The sequence below is a fragment of the Sardina pilchardus genome, chromosome 8 (assembly GCF_963854185.1).
Source record: "Sardina pilchardus chromosome 8, fSarPil1.1, whole genome shotgun sequence".
NCBI lineage: Eukaryota > Metazoa > Chordata > Actinopteri > Clupeiformes > Clupeidae > Sardina > Sardina pilchardus.
The window spans coordinates 13852324-13867323 of NC_085001.1; the positions used below are offsets into that span (position 1 = coordinate 13852324).

At 49.2% G+C, this 15000-nt stretch overlaps 1 protein-coding gene across 1 annotated transcript in view; it reads right to left on the reverse strand.

Moving 5' to 3' along the window:
- fam222aa (family with sequence similarity 222 member Aa) overlaps nucleotides 1–15000 on the reverse strand; it is a 67833-nt gene that overhangs the window by 52078 nt on the left and 755 nt on the right. The window contains exon 1 of the mRNA XM_062542817.1: nucleotides 14774–15000. This exon is cut by the window's right edge and continues 755 nt beyond it. The gene's annotated coding sequence lies outside the window, so the exon portion shown is untranslated. The remainder of the gene's footprint in view (nucleotides 1–14773) is intronic.

Sequence of the window (15000 nt, forward strand, 5' to 3'; positions counted from 1 at the left end):
GTGTGCATGTGTGTGTGTGTTCATGTGTGTGCGTATGTGTGTGTGCATGTATTTGTGTGTATGTGTGTTCGTGTGTGTGTCATGTGTGTGTGTGTGTGCATGTTTTGTGTGCATGTGTGAGTCGTGTGTGTGCAGATGTGTGTATGCGTGTGTGTCGTGTGTGTGTGGAGATGTGTGCGTCCCTGGGAGGAGGCTCTTATGGACTCCTAATGACACATGACAAGCGCTCTCCTCCTCCGGGCCACTTTGACGTTGGGCTCCAGGTGGGGCCTGAGCTCCCGCCCCTACAAGGCCAGCGTGTGTGTGGAAGTGTGTGCTAGTGTGTGGACTGGAGCTATGTGAGCATGTGTGTGTCAGCATTCCTGTGTGTGTGAGAGTGTTAACTTGTTTGTTTGTTTGTGAGTAGAGGTTGTATGTTTATATATGTGTGTGTGTGTGTGTATGTGTGTATGTGAATGTTAGTAAGGTTGCATGATGTATGAGCATGTGAGAATGTTTATGTCAGTATGTGTGTGTGTGTGTGTGTGTGTGTGTGTTTGAGGGGGTGAGTCCACCAGCCCCGGAGGTCTAAGGCAGAACCTGTGATCTGCCAGCCGGCACAGGAGCGACACTTGTGATGGATTAAATTTCGAACGTTGTGTGCGTTTCAGGGAGGTCGCCTTTCCCCTCAATGCCCTCCGACTCCGCACAATGAGAAGTAGTCCTACCCCACAAGCCTAGCCCTCCACACACACACACACACACACACACACACACACACACACACACACACACACACACACACACACACACACACACACACACACACACACACACACACACACACACACACACACACACACACACACACACATACCTCCCCGCCCCAACCCCTACCCATTCAGAGTGGTCCCACAGTGGACCTCTCATCTTTCCCTCAAAACAATGCGGCCATGGTTCCAGCCCTTTACTTAAAGAAAGATTAATAGGATGTTGTTGTGGCAGAAATGCAATCGTAGGAGGGTTTTTTTTGACAGTCAAGGGGAAGGAGAGGAAGCTGGCTGGCAAAGTGTGAAAACAAGTACAGAAAAAGAGAGAGTGTCTTACAGAGTGAGTACTAGAGAGAGAGAGAGAGAAAGACAGAAGGAAAGAGAGAGAAAAAAAGAGAAAGAGAGAGAGAAATAGAAGGAGAGGCCATTGTGACGGCCACGAATGAGGCTTCCGTTTGCGAGATCGCGATCGCTCCACTTCTGAGCCGACCTGCCAATCACGACAGCCCCACTTCAATGGGCCACATTTGAATGATAAAAAACGGCAAAGTTGAGAGCAGGGAAATCTTCTTGTAACCGGGGCCGGGGTGGATGTCTCTCTGGAGGAGGAGGAGGAAGAGGAGGAGGAGGAGGACAGGAGAGGAGAGGTTCTCCTCAAACCCATCCAGGGTGGGGAGGACCCTGGCTGTCGGAGGCTGCCTCACCCTTCAATCACACGCACAAAGCCCCATCACCCAAAACGTCTGCTCAACAATGCCCCCACCATTTCAATTCTCTTTCTAAACGTGTGTGTGTGTGTGTGTGTGTGTGTGCATGTGTGTGTGTGAGTGAGTGTTTTCTTTCCAAAAAAGAGCGTAGCATGCTGACAGAGGGAAAGCAGCAACACTGAGTGGCAGCCTCGTGGAAGAAAGGGGGGAAAAAAACAGACAGACTTTAAGTGACACTTAATTGGAGACATTCATGTAGTCCCCTCTGTTCCATCAGGGCGCATCAATCAAAGTTCGTCTATGGAGGAACACACACACACACACAAAACAAAAAGTGATTTTCCAGCTGTCTCGCAGCCAGATGCAAATGTTGCCGTCCACGAAAGGGTCTGAAACGTGCATCTCTTTACCTGCTTCGCACGGATAAGAAACGAGGGTAAGGTTTTGGAGGAAGACTTTTGCACGCGACTCGCTCAAGAAACGCCGGCCGTCACGGAGAGAGAGGGAGAGAGAGAGAGAGAGAGAGAGAGAGAGAGAGAGAGAGAGAGAGAGAGAGAGAGAGAGTCGTCAGAGACGGGCGGAGGACGAGTCCGCTCCGCTGTTGCTCTCTGTAGGCCGTCTCGGCGAAGATGAGCAGCCCCGGCTCCACGGAGCCGCTCCGCTGTCACATTCCCCAAAGTCAAAACCCATTAGGACGTGGGTGCGACATAATGTGAGCCCCGGGTACAGGTGATGAAGCAGTTTGAAATCCATTAAGAGGAGAGACGCTGAGCGAGGGAGGGAAGGAGGGAGAGGGAGAGAGGCAGAGAGAGAGAGAAAGTGAGAAATAAAAAGGGGAGTGAAGGAAAGGGAACAGCTGGGCCCTTTCCAGCAGGGTCTCAGCAGGAGGACTTCCCGTCCCCAGCCTCGCGGATCCTGCTCTCTGACACAGCGCACAGAGGGAGAGGAACAGAGAGAACGGAGAGAGGGAGGGATAAAAAAAGAGGAAGAGGGGGGGGAGAGAGAGGTATAGAGAAGAGAGAAAGAGAGGGGAGAGAGAGAGAAAGAGAGGGAGAGAGAGAGAGTGGGAAGAGAGAGGTATAGAGAAGAGAGACCTCCTCTCTCCCCCAACCACCGCTGTTGCCTCCACTGCCTCCCCCCCCCCAACGGGCTCTTGTCAGTTCCACACCATTACCCCTCACTCACTGGGACACTGTTTACAGGCAGGCAGAAATAGAAAAAGATCCCCCAACATCTCCCTCCTCCTCCTCACGCCCCCCCCATCCATCCCCTCCCCTCCGCCTCATCTCAGGCAGCATCCTGGTCCCTGTACTGGGAGGCCTGGGAGAGAGGGGGATAGAGAGAGACAGAGAGAGAGAGCGAGAGAGAGAGCCCGGAGGAGAGTGAGTACTGGAGCCTGTCTCTTCACAGCAGCCCCTGCCGCCACAGCGGAGCAGCCAGCCAAGTGTGGCCACAACACGGATCTAATGCCCCGGGAACGCTCCTCCGAGCCCCCCCTCCACCACCACCAACACCACCACCACCACCCACCACCACTCACCCCCGAGCAGGGGAAACAAGCCAGTCATCTGCCCCAGCTGATTTCACCCTCCGTCAACCGCCTGTGCCGGCCGGGACAGGACTAGACGGAGGCCCCCGCATGGGTGGGGGGGGGGGTCTGACCAGTGGGTCGGTGATTGTTTTCGTCTCCTGCCGGGTCTGAAGGAAAGGGTCACGACCAAACACCAGCCAGAGATACACTTCACTAAGGCCCGAAATAGTCTGCTGATAACGTCGATATCCTAAAAACGCTAACGAGAAATGGCAGGAATGGCTATTTCCGGTTCTATTTTCACAGTCCTTTTGATTTTGAGCCGATTAAGCTTTAAGGCGTTAAAAAGAAAAGCAGCCGTTTTCTTTTTTTTTAAGGGGTAAAAAGAAAAACGTCTTTAAAGTTATTTCACCGTGCAGCTCTTGTGCAAATCAGCTCTCCACGCTGGGGCTCTCTGGAGAGCGGCTGTCTGGTACGTACAAATGCGCAGGGTCTCAGCAGCAGCCTCACACACTCCCTCGCTCTGTCCTCCGAGACCCACCTCAACACACACACACACACACGCGCGCGCGCCACACACACACTCACACACACCCTCCGTTTACAGATGTTGCCGAGGATTGCTCTGATTGGCTGGAGGGAGCTGACAGCTGGACAGATGTTTTGCGGTGGCGGCGGCGCAGTCACAGAAGCGCGGCGGCGTGCCGGGGATAGAGAGAGAGAGAGAGAGAGGGAGGGAGAGAGAGAGGGAGGGAGAGAGAGAGAGAGTGAGAAGGAGAGACAGAGCCGACGGTGTTTAAGCGCAGTAGCGGCGTCTCTCTGCGGAACGGCGAAGCTGTCAGGGAGGGTGACAGCGAGACGAATCTCGGCGGAGGCGCGCTCGCGCGTGTGTGTGTGTGTACGTACGGAGGCGGCGGCGGCGGTGGGTATAAAACAGATCGACTGAAACGGCAGCGTGAGAATACGCCGTACGGTATAGAAGCTCAGGCAGCTGTGACTGGGGCCCAGCTCAACAGAGACAGATTTCTCCACCAACGGCCACCAAAGCAAACAAACAAACAAGAAGCTCACGTTTTGCCATTTTGTATTCTTCAGCGAACGCCTTTTCTGCCACGACAAAAAAAAAAAAAACAAGCTAAGCCACGCTCGCCAATTATCGCAGATCTCCAGAATCTCAACAAATGAGGTCAACCTGGAGCCTGACACCGCCGGCTTGACATGGTGAGATTTCATTTGGCCGGAAACAGAAAAAAGCCCCCAAAGCCCGAGGGAGGCTCTGCACACACTTATTTTACCTTGGCATGCCCAAGACAAGAGGTTTTTAAAAAGCGAAAAAGATAATTGGCCACATCTCAAACAGCCATGCCGGAGCAGAGGCAAATTAAGAGCAGGGAAAGCAGGTCTGTGGGGGGGGGGGGTCTACTTTTGAGTCAGATGTGAGAACTCAACCTCCGTGAAATGAGCAGAGTGTGTCTTTTATTCAGACGAGTGCAGATTAGTAACAATTCAGTTTTTACAGACCCATTTTCCCATTTCACAGGTATGGAAATGGTTTGAAACACATTAACTCCACTAGGGTTAGGTCTGTTAAAACAGTAGGCTATACATTTACAATGTGAAAACACCAAACCAGTTCTTCTCACATACAGCTAAGCGTATGTTCATAAATGGTAAGGACCTTTCGAAATTGCTGACCGCTGCCCAGAAGTTAGCTATTAGTCTGCAAAAACGCCAGAGCCAGTTTTTAACAAGCTTGTGCACTGTGTGAAAACATGGCATTACTGGTGAAACACAAACAAATGAGATGCCATTCATGGAAGCGTACGCGCTGGTCTGAATCATTTCATTTGCTCGCAGTTTCCAGCAAATGGTCAGGAGGCTTTTATGGCTCTTGCCAGGAAGGGAACAGGACCCTATGCACTCTTTTTCCTGCTCTATATGGTCACTAAGTGCCCCTTGTTAAACACAAGGCCTCGACACACTACCCGCCTACCCAGAGACGCAATCTGTCTCAGGCATTTGTATCCGCTTCTTGTTTGTTTCTCATCCACCATAACACATTTTTTTATTGCCAGTCAATCACTGTGGCCATTCTCACGGTGGCTGCGCCATTCACTGTGTGGGCTCGTGCTGTATAACGTCGGGCTTTTGTTTTTCGGAGCAGATTTTCAGGGTGGCCTCGACCAGCTCTTTAATTGGCTTTGGACTTTTCTCGGCAGACCCATTTCGTTGACACGAGCGGAGCAGCAGCTGCCTGCCGGCCGGGCCGGGCCGGGGCCAACACCCATGTAATTCTGATGTAAAAGCATTCTGACAGCGCGTCTAAATCAGCAGTGTGTGGGGGGGGGGGGGGGGGGGGGGGAACGCGGAGCGGAGGAGGATAAGCGCTTTCCAATGCACTAAAGGTGCGCCCGGGAAACCCGAAAACATTCATTAAAATAAGAAAACGGAGGCCAACTTCTTTTTTTCTTTTTTCTTTTTTGCTATGGTCTGCCTGCCGCTTACCGCCCGGGTCGGTATTGACAAGCCGTAATACACTTGAAACGTCTCTCCGCCATCAAGATCCGCCGGCCGACGGTCGTGAATTTTACCTGAAGTGCCTCGGGCGGAGAACAAGGGCAGCAATCTGCAGATAAAATGTCAGGGGCCCGGGACTGGCCATTTCTGCCAAATCCCTCATCTCCCTTAAGCAGGCAATTCATTAAACCACGCCAGGGTCAGCAATGCTTTCAACTCAATAAAAATGCTAATAAAACTAAGAGCTCACGGGAGAAAAGAGCATCACAAGGCTCCCTCAGGGTCTGTTCTGATGCGGAGGGGGGGTTGAAGGGGGGGGGGGGGGGGGCGTGAGGGGTCACTGACGGGTAACCTGGCCACCTTGACGTGCAGCTGAGATCCTGAGCAGAGTGAAGGAGAGAGAGTAAGAGAGAGAGAGAGAGAGGGAGAGAGAAAGTGGAGGAGTGTGTATTTTTTTTCTAACTAAGCAGGGTAATCCCACTCAGTCAGTAAGACAGATAAAGTGGTCTTAGGGAAACGCAATCATTCAGAAGGCCATTTGGGCTTACATAGGGATAAAGACACACACACACACACACACACACACACACTTGCACACACACACACACACACACACACACACACACACACACACACACACACACACACACACACATATGCATGCACATACATGTAACATACAAACACACACACACACACACACACTGCAGATGCTTTACTAAGTAATCTAGGAACATTTTCATTCTGATCCACCCCTCACACCCCCCCCCCCTCCCCAACACACACCACACACAAAATCTCCAATCCCACATCCATGCACCCCGACCCCCCGTCGCCACTAAATAAATTAAAGGGCCATTAGGCAGATTTCAAAAGATGGCAGTTGGCTCATAATTATACATGACATCTTTGAGAGATAAAACGTGATTACTATGGATGAGGGGGAAGCAAGGGGAGAGGACTAAAAATTGCTTAGCAACCAGTCATTATCTCCAAGAGTAGAGTGAGGTGACCGGCCATCAGTCTGACTCTGATCCCTCTCTCTCTCTCTCCTCCTCCTCTCTCTCTCCTCTCTTTCTCTCTCTGCATCCCTCTCTCCCTCCCTCCCTCCTCGCCTCTGTCTGCTGTCACTCCGTCCAAATACAAACAGTGATAAAGGACGTCGCAATCGCTCTTGACACACAAATAGGTTAACACAATAAAGCTGGCTTTGCCCAGCTCACTCGAGGGAGGAAAGCAATTCCAGCAGGCAGGCAGGAGGTAATAAAACAATGTGTTGTGTGTGTGTGTGTGTGTGTGTGTGTGTGTGTGTGTGTGTGTGTGTGTGTGTGTGTGTGTGTGTGTGTGTCTCTGTGTGTGTGTGCGTGCGTGCGTGCATTACTGTGGGCATGTGCGCTTGTATGTGTGTGTGTGTGTGTGTGTGTGTGTGTGTGTGTTTAGCGTGTTTCTTTCTGTGGGTGTGAGCATGTGTGTGTCTTCACTCTTCAGCCTCTTCATGGGAGCTGAGGAAGGCATGCACAGACAGCAGTGCCCCAGGGCCTAATATCACCAGGGTTTTGAACCCTTTGACAAGAGCAATAACACTGGCAAAATGATGGAAATTCCTCACTACACAGGGCCTTCAATGGGGAAATGGCATCTGTATATTACACACACTCACACACACACACACACACACACACACACTCTCTCTCTCTCTCTCTCTCTCACTCACACACACACTTCTCTTTCCCCTGCTATTAAGGGAAGTTGCTGGCCCACTGGCTGTTTCTGAGAGGATATTGTGAATAATAGCAGTAGAGGCCCTTGTCTCTAAAACCTGCCTTGGCTGGTTCCCGAAGTCCTGCAGGTAAACCACTAAATTACGTTTTATAAGAGCGCACCTCCTCCGCTCGCCCGCTCCCTCTCTGATCCTCTGCCAATAGCAGATAAAAATCTTTGGGAAATTTATAAAATCATATTGCTTCCCCCCCCCTCTCTCCGCCTGAGCGTGTTTATGTGTGTGAAATGTGAATGTGTGTCTTTGCTTATGTTTGCTTGAGAGCAATGTTGACTTTTCTGCAATTACCAACTAGACCCTACAGTCATTGTTTTCCCCCTATTCTTGGGAAAATTCCATTACCTTAGAGCAACACCAGAAGAATGTGGTAACAGCTTCTCCCCCTGTCACAGCCGGTAGCCGGCAAAAATGTTTAGGGAGGTGGTGGTGGAGGTGGTGGGTGGTGGGTAGGGTGGGGGTAGGGTGGTGGTTGAGGATGGGGGCATGGAGTGCTGGTCTGTCAGCCACATCTCAGCGGCATCCATCTACTTATTATGTTTGTGGTTTAGCACACTGCCGCTGCCGCCTCGACACATAAGAGAAATGCACCGCACATCACTCAGAGTCAAATGGACTATTTCAAAGCCTCGGGCCATTAAAACACAGAATGTAAGCCCTCATCCCCCCCCCCCCACACACACACACACACACGCACGCACACACACACAGTTGAATTAAACCACATTTTCCCTGACGACAACTGGCCAGTGTACAAAGCAACCCCCCTACTCCACCAAGCAGATGTGGACGCTAATGGACATGCTCATCAAGTGATTTTTTCTCCTGACTCTCCGCGTCTTTGTCTTGCTGGGTAAAAAGACACGGAACACGCTTCTGAAATGGCTTTGATGGGAGGCAGCAATGTTCCATACCGCAATAACGACTTCCTCAATTCTACAAACACACAGTACACACCTGCAGTACACAAAAGCAGTACACACGCACAAACTGAACATACAAGGTGATAAAATCACCCAAAATATTAGTACTTTCTTTTGCAATATCGACGAACGGAAAACATACCAAAATGTCCTTGTGATTACCCGAGAAAAAAAAAGAAAAGAAAAGCCAAGCAATACATCCAACAGAGTTACCAGAGAGGGTAGAGAGGCTTCCCACAATGCATCTGGATTTGGGCACTTGACTGGCCGTATGGGTCCGGCCCCCGAGGAGGCATTGGCAGCAGGGACGCCTCAACTCCAGACAGCCCTCTATCACCAACAGGAAATCAATGACACCCTGACCACAGTCAGACGAGGGGGGGCAACATGTCCTTCAGATGATATACCTTCATCTTTCTTTCTTTTTTTTCTTTCTTTCTTGATGTCTACCTGTATTTCATTCTTTCTCTTCTTCAGTGTTTCCTCTGCCTTTCATTCTGTCTGTCTCTGTCTTTTGTCAGTTTCTTGGGGTTTTTTTTTGCTGGCCCTCTTCTTTCCTCCCTCTAATAACCTTTCACCTGAAATCAGTTAATCAAACACCGTGCCAGCCTTGCAACAGCCTCAAATACCAGGGGGTTTAAGTCAAGTCCCGATTTAACGCCCAATCCTCTGCAGTCCGCCTCCACACCCTCGTCAGCACCGTTCTGCACCCCCCAACCCCCACACCCCTCTCCCCCGAGTCCCCCTGGCCTTTCAGTGACAAACCTGCTGACAGGTGCCTGGGTCACTTCTGATAGGAAGTGACACACCTCCGCCTCATCATCCCAAGCGCCCCTGCCGCTCCTCAGGTGGGGGATAGGGGGAGGGGGGTGCGGGTGTGGGTGTGGGTTGGGGGGCTGGTGCTGAATGTCCTCTATTCTTGTCATCGGCAGTAATCTCCCTCGTACTCATTTGGGGGGGGTGGGGGGGACACACATTCACTCTTCCTCTGGCTCATTCCACACAAAGTGGAAACCAAGTCGGGCGCTAATCCGTGATAGAAGCGTCGCCTGACCCCTTTTGCGCCGTCCTTGTTAGGGCCCATTCACGCAGCGGGTTAAGCCCTGGCGGAGGGAATGAATGCGCGGAAATGGAAAGTGCTTGTTTCGCGGCGGGCCAATTTTTCGAGGGTGATGCATGAATTGCGCTGATTAAAAACTATGTTGAATTGTCGGCCTAATCACTGTTTCGGCAGCGGGCCCTGAAAGCGTACAGGAAATTAACAAAGCGTTAATGACGGCACCTGAGTGGATGCCACATGCGAAGATGTAATGACTGGTGAATTATAATGGAAAAGGAGAATGCTGAGACAAAAGACAGGCACAGAGAGAGAGGGAGAGAGAGAGAGAGAGAGAGAGGAAGAGAGAGAGAGGAAGAGAGAGAGAGAGAGAGAGAGAGAGAGAGAGAGAGAGAGAGAGAAGAGAGAGATTGCACACAAAGAACAAATGCCAGCTCTCATTTTCCTAATCCACTCCTGCCTTCAACAACGTGGCCAGGTTTCCAAATCGACGATAATCTCCACCACCCCTTGAGCTTTTTCGCGATTTTGGCGGCGTTGGCAGGCAGAGAGGCAGACGCAGAGGCGGTCGGGGCTGTGGGAACAGAGGGGGGGAAGAAAGAGAGAGAGAGAGAGAGAGCACGAGCGCGAGAGGAATGTCACAAACACCAGGCCGTCGTCACTGCAGGTGTGCGAGCGGCGAGAGCCGAGGGCCGGGGGCCGGCCAAACAGCTGGTCTAGGCAGCGCTCGTCCACAGCAAGAGCCAGAGGGCAGCGCGAGCCTGGACGCAGATGACCACCAAAAACACCGGGGTCACGGCGATAGGGAGCCGGAACAGCGGCTCCAGCCACTTCCTCGGTGCCAAGAACGCAACGCAAACAATGAGCTGGTGTCACTCTTTCTCTCTCTCTCTCTCTCTCCTCTCCTCTCTGTTTCTCCGAGCTTCCTGTCGTGACCGGTTCTTTCATTGCAAAACAATGCAGGTGATTCACCAAAGCAGAGCCCTGAGATCAAATGCTTCTAATTCATGTGGTGACTGTGAGGGCCACGGAAGGACTCGAGGCGACGGTGGAGGAGAGGCTGGGGGGGGGGGGTGGTGAGAGGACAGAGGTGACCGCAAACAGCTACGGGACGAGGCTAAGCAGCTGGGCTTGGTTAGGACAGTGCCAGCACTCACAGTGTTGTTTTAAGGCAGCATTAAATTACTTTGAACATGAGATTTCAAAATTCATTACAGCCACTGCTCTTTGGCTGAACCACAGACGTGCATCCATACTGCAAACTGAGCAAGGATTTAAAAAAACAAAAAAGAAAACAAGAAATTGCCAAATAAATTTGCTTCAGCCAACAGTGCTTGCTTGTGAAGGCAAACAAATCAGCCTTACGCAAACCCCTGTGCATTACACACACACAAGTTGACAAAGCCTTCATTTCGGAACCCAGAGGTTGCAAAACCACATCTACAATCCACAATGATCCTGAAAACCCAAGCACTGCTGATCACTACAAAGGGAATAGGTGAATGGGTTCTTTCTGAAACCCTTTGGAAACACAGGCAGAGACACTCACACATCTCAAAGCTGAGATGAGAGAGAGACAACATGGAGATACTCTAGATTTTTCCGTGTCCTATGTCAGGTCCTGGGTGGCGCCTGATTCATAAACACTAAAGTAATGAATCTTTACATACTAATTAAAAAATGTCATTAGCACGGGTGATCTGGTGGACCCCCAGGGACAATGAAGGATGACTGGGATTCATTCCATTTCTATATGGGGATTTATAGAGCATCTCACACACTCTTACACACACACACACCACACACACACACACACACACACACTCACACACACACACACACACACACACACACACACACACACACACTCTCTCTCTATCTCTCTCTCTCTCTCTCTCTCTCTTTCTCTCTCTCTCACACACACTCACACACACACACACACACACACACACACATACCACACACACACAGCTCAAACCAGTTTGCGTTTCTGATTCAGAACATAGAAGGAGCGGTTGAGATTTTTCCCTCAAGGCAATCTCATCGTGCGACTTTAAGACCTCTTGCTCTAGTTCAGCAGTGGGCTGGGAGGAGGAAATGCTGCCTACAGGGGGTGAGCTGTGCTAAAGCAAATCACACCCAGGGGCGAAGTTTGACAAAAAAAAAAAAAAAGACTAATACCAAAGCACAGGAAATTAAAGTTTTTTTTTTCCAATATAAGAGATATTCATGAGAATATTGCTCTAACACTCTCAGAAGGCAACAGTTTTTTAATAAGGTTTAGCATGGCTCAGGCACCTCGGGGCTATCAATCAATCAACTTAGGAGAGAGCGATCGCAAAGATTTTAAATTAAGCTCACTTCGGAATCTGTTCTCCCAATCCGCTTGCAAAATTAAACTTACCACAGCACAGACAGGCACCTGCAGCCTCTTTCTTGCCAGAAGGAAACCTCAATTCTGTGGTTTATGCTTCTCTTTCAGTCCACATGACCCTGAGACAAGTCACACTGTAATACACTCAGAGCCTGTGTATGATCTGCCATTCATTTGTTATACAGCAGTACTTAATGAATCAAAATAGCAGTGATTAAATATGATATATGCTTACTAATGAAAAACAACAGATAAGACAGTCATTATGTGTGACTGCATATTGCACATTGGGCTTCTCAACCCCTATCCCTCTCACTGTAAAGGGATATGAGCATTACTTTTGAGGGCTGTGGTTAATGCTCAGTTAGAGGATATGCCCAGAAGAGTGAAAGCGACTTACAGCATGAACTCAAGGCAATCGCACAAATGAGTCACTCTGCAGTCAGTGAAAAAATAAAATAAGGAAACAAACAAATACGCAAATGAGGGCAACAATAACATAAAAAAAAAAAACATCCTCCAGAGGTAATACAGTGACCTACATATCCTCTCCGCCTCGCGTGGTTTCCCCGTTCCCCAAACAAAGGGGGGAGATGCAGGGTTGGGTTAAGGCTGACACTGTGCTGGCAACACTATTTGTTTTGGTGAGGAGCGCGACGCAGAGCTAATACAGGCACAATTTGCTCAGCGGGCTTTTTTTTTTTTGGGGGGGGGGGGTGTGTGAGGGGGTTCGAGCAGAAGGGGTGAGAACGAAATGGCTCTGCACCCCTACCACCCAACCCACCCACCCACCTCCCCCTCGAGTGAAGCCACCACCTCATACATCACTGGATGTTTTATTCAATAGTATGGAGCGGGCACTGCGACAGGTGCCGCCGCCGCTAGCAGCGCACATAGTGGGGCCTCGGAGTGGAGGGGCCCTCGTCGTGGTGGACCCTCGCGGTAATGAGCACAGCAGGCCCAAAGGTGCAGCTACATAGTCTAATAGAAGAAGCCATGATTTACAACACCAACATGGAGCCCGAAACAGAGGTTATAAACAGGCTGAGATGACAGAAACATCAAGGAGAGAGGGGGGAGAGAGAGAGAGAGGGCTTGGGGGGGGGGCAGTATGATACCTTTCCAGAGGATGCTCACTGAGGCAATATTCACTAATGTTCAATCATGTGATATTTGCCTGAATTATGGTATTTACAACTCTGGCCTAACATTATTCAATTTTCTGAGACAAGGCCATCCCAAGTAATCCATCAACAACAAATCAAAGCATATTGTTGTACTGTCTTCATACTGGCAAGCATGTTACATCATGCGACTGTATGATCTATGAGGGCTATCATTTGAGAAACCGCCTGGAGTGATTTAAGAAAACCAAGTCCATCACTTAGCCACAGGATCCAAAGCACATAACTGTTTTCTCGCCCCATGCATCCTTTGATCGAAATTATGGTCGGTAAATTATGCAGATCATGTAAATTAGGCCTAGTAAGCGGGCATTAAGGGGGAAAGGGGGTCAGCGGACCCCTATAAATAATACAAGTTCCTTTTATAACTTCAAAAACGGGACTTCAGCTGAATAAATCCTGCATAATGAGCGACTCAGCTGCTGTTTGGGGACGGTGAGTGAACTAGTTGACTTGCTTTCATTACCCGTTCGCATGCAGACGCGCAGGGATAATTACGCACAAATATTTTAATGGCGCCTGTATTAAAGCACGCACCAGTAATGTGTTGCCAACAAATCAATTAATGAATTAATGTCACGTATGGTTTTCCCAGTAAATAACAACGACTCAAAGTTCGAAGACAGATAAGAGACTGCAAAGTTTCAGAGAAAACATAGTTGTTTATCATCTGACCCAGCGCTCATATTCAAATAAAATGAGACACGGCCTATGCACTTTAGTCAGTCGATTTACTGGTGCTGGGTCTGATTAGATTACAGATAGGCAAACTCTCTGTTCTTGGAAACTAGCCGTTCACATTTGCGTACCATGACCGACATGAATGGAATATTGTCTGAAATCTTATTAAACTAGAAACAAAAGAAAGTTCTTTCGCTCAATCACTTTCACTACCACAGTGAACATGTGTGTATGTGTGTGTGTGTGTGTGTGTGTGTGTGTGTGTGTGCGTGTGCGTGTGCGTGTGCGTGTGCGTGTGCGTGTGCGTGTGTGCTTTTCTCATTTAGTAGCCTAAACGCTGATCTGCAGGGCACATCTGAGAAACCATTTGAATGCATCAATGAAGCTTTAATTAATGGCGCTTGTTTAATGGCCTCTTGAATAAACACAGGAGGGCGCAAAGGATGGAATGTCTCACCTAACTCCTGAACCAATGTAGCCTATTTGCCATTTATTTGCTAGCCGAATATGACCTACCTGTTCCCATCCCGCTGCACCTACATGTCAGAGCATCTTTCAAAAAGCCGATATCACACGTATCACACATCAAAGCAGTTGCTAAGGGCCATTCACAAGCTGGCATCCATTTTACAACACTTCCTTTATTGCAGGTGTAGTGAGGAAACAAAGGTATGGGCTGTCATAAAAGGAGGAGCACATCTAAAATTCATCATATCTGTCCTTGGAGTCGTTGCCTACAACTATGCAAATTCGGTCAATTACGCAGTTAAACCAAATTCATATCAGCACTGACTGTTTCATCCTATAACATATTCATTCAAATGAAGCGTGGCAAAGCACTGACAACTTGAGGCATGAAATTCAATACCTTAAGACAACTAGTCCTACAAATCAAAAGACAGCTGCCGAGAATATGAAGCAATTTACACTGACGAATTAAACTCCTGCAGCCCTTGCATCTATAATTAACCTACAAATCAAAAGGATAGCCGCTGCACACAGCAACTGTGTTTATGCGCTTGCTGTAGACTAATTGTTGTGCTTCTAATAACTTCGGCAGCTGTCATCTGAATTGTTGTATAGCCTGGTGCACAAAGAGGTTGGTCGGCGCAGCTTTAAGTTATCGTGAAATAAAACAGTAGCCATATGCCTCGCTAGATTAATAACAGTGCACTAGGCTATCTGAATTTGCACAGAGCAGCATCTGCGCCACCAATCTAGCCTAATTGGGCAGTGGGTCGAGTACTGGAAAGGGAGAAATCATTTTGCTTACCATAAATTGTTCCGTGGTGCAAAGCTAAAATCCCATGCAGGTTGCAGCGCCGGTCAGGCAGTCAGCTTCGGAGGCTTGCAGTCGATAGAAAATTCAAAAGCATGCCATCCAAACGAAAGAAAGATATGTACGTTCCCTTTGATATTTAATTTGATGGTTATGGTTAGTATCCCCTGTTTAATGCGACGAGCATTCTCAAATGGAAAAAAAGACACACGCAAAAGAGA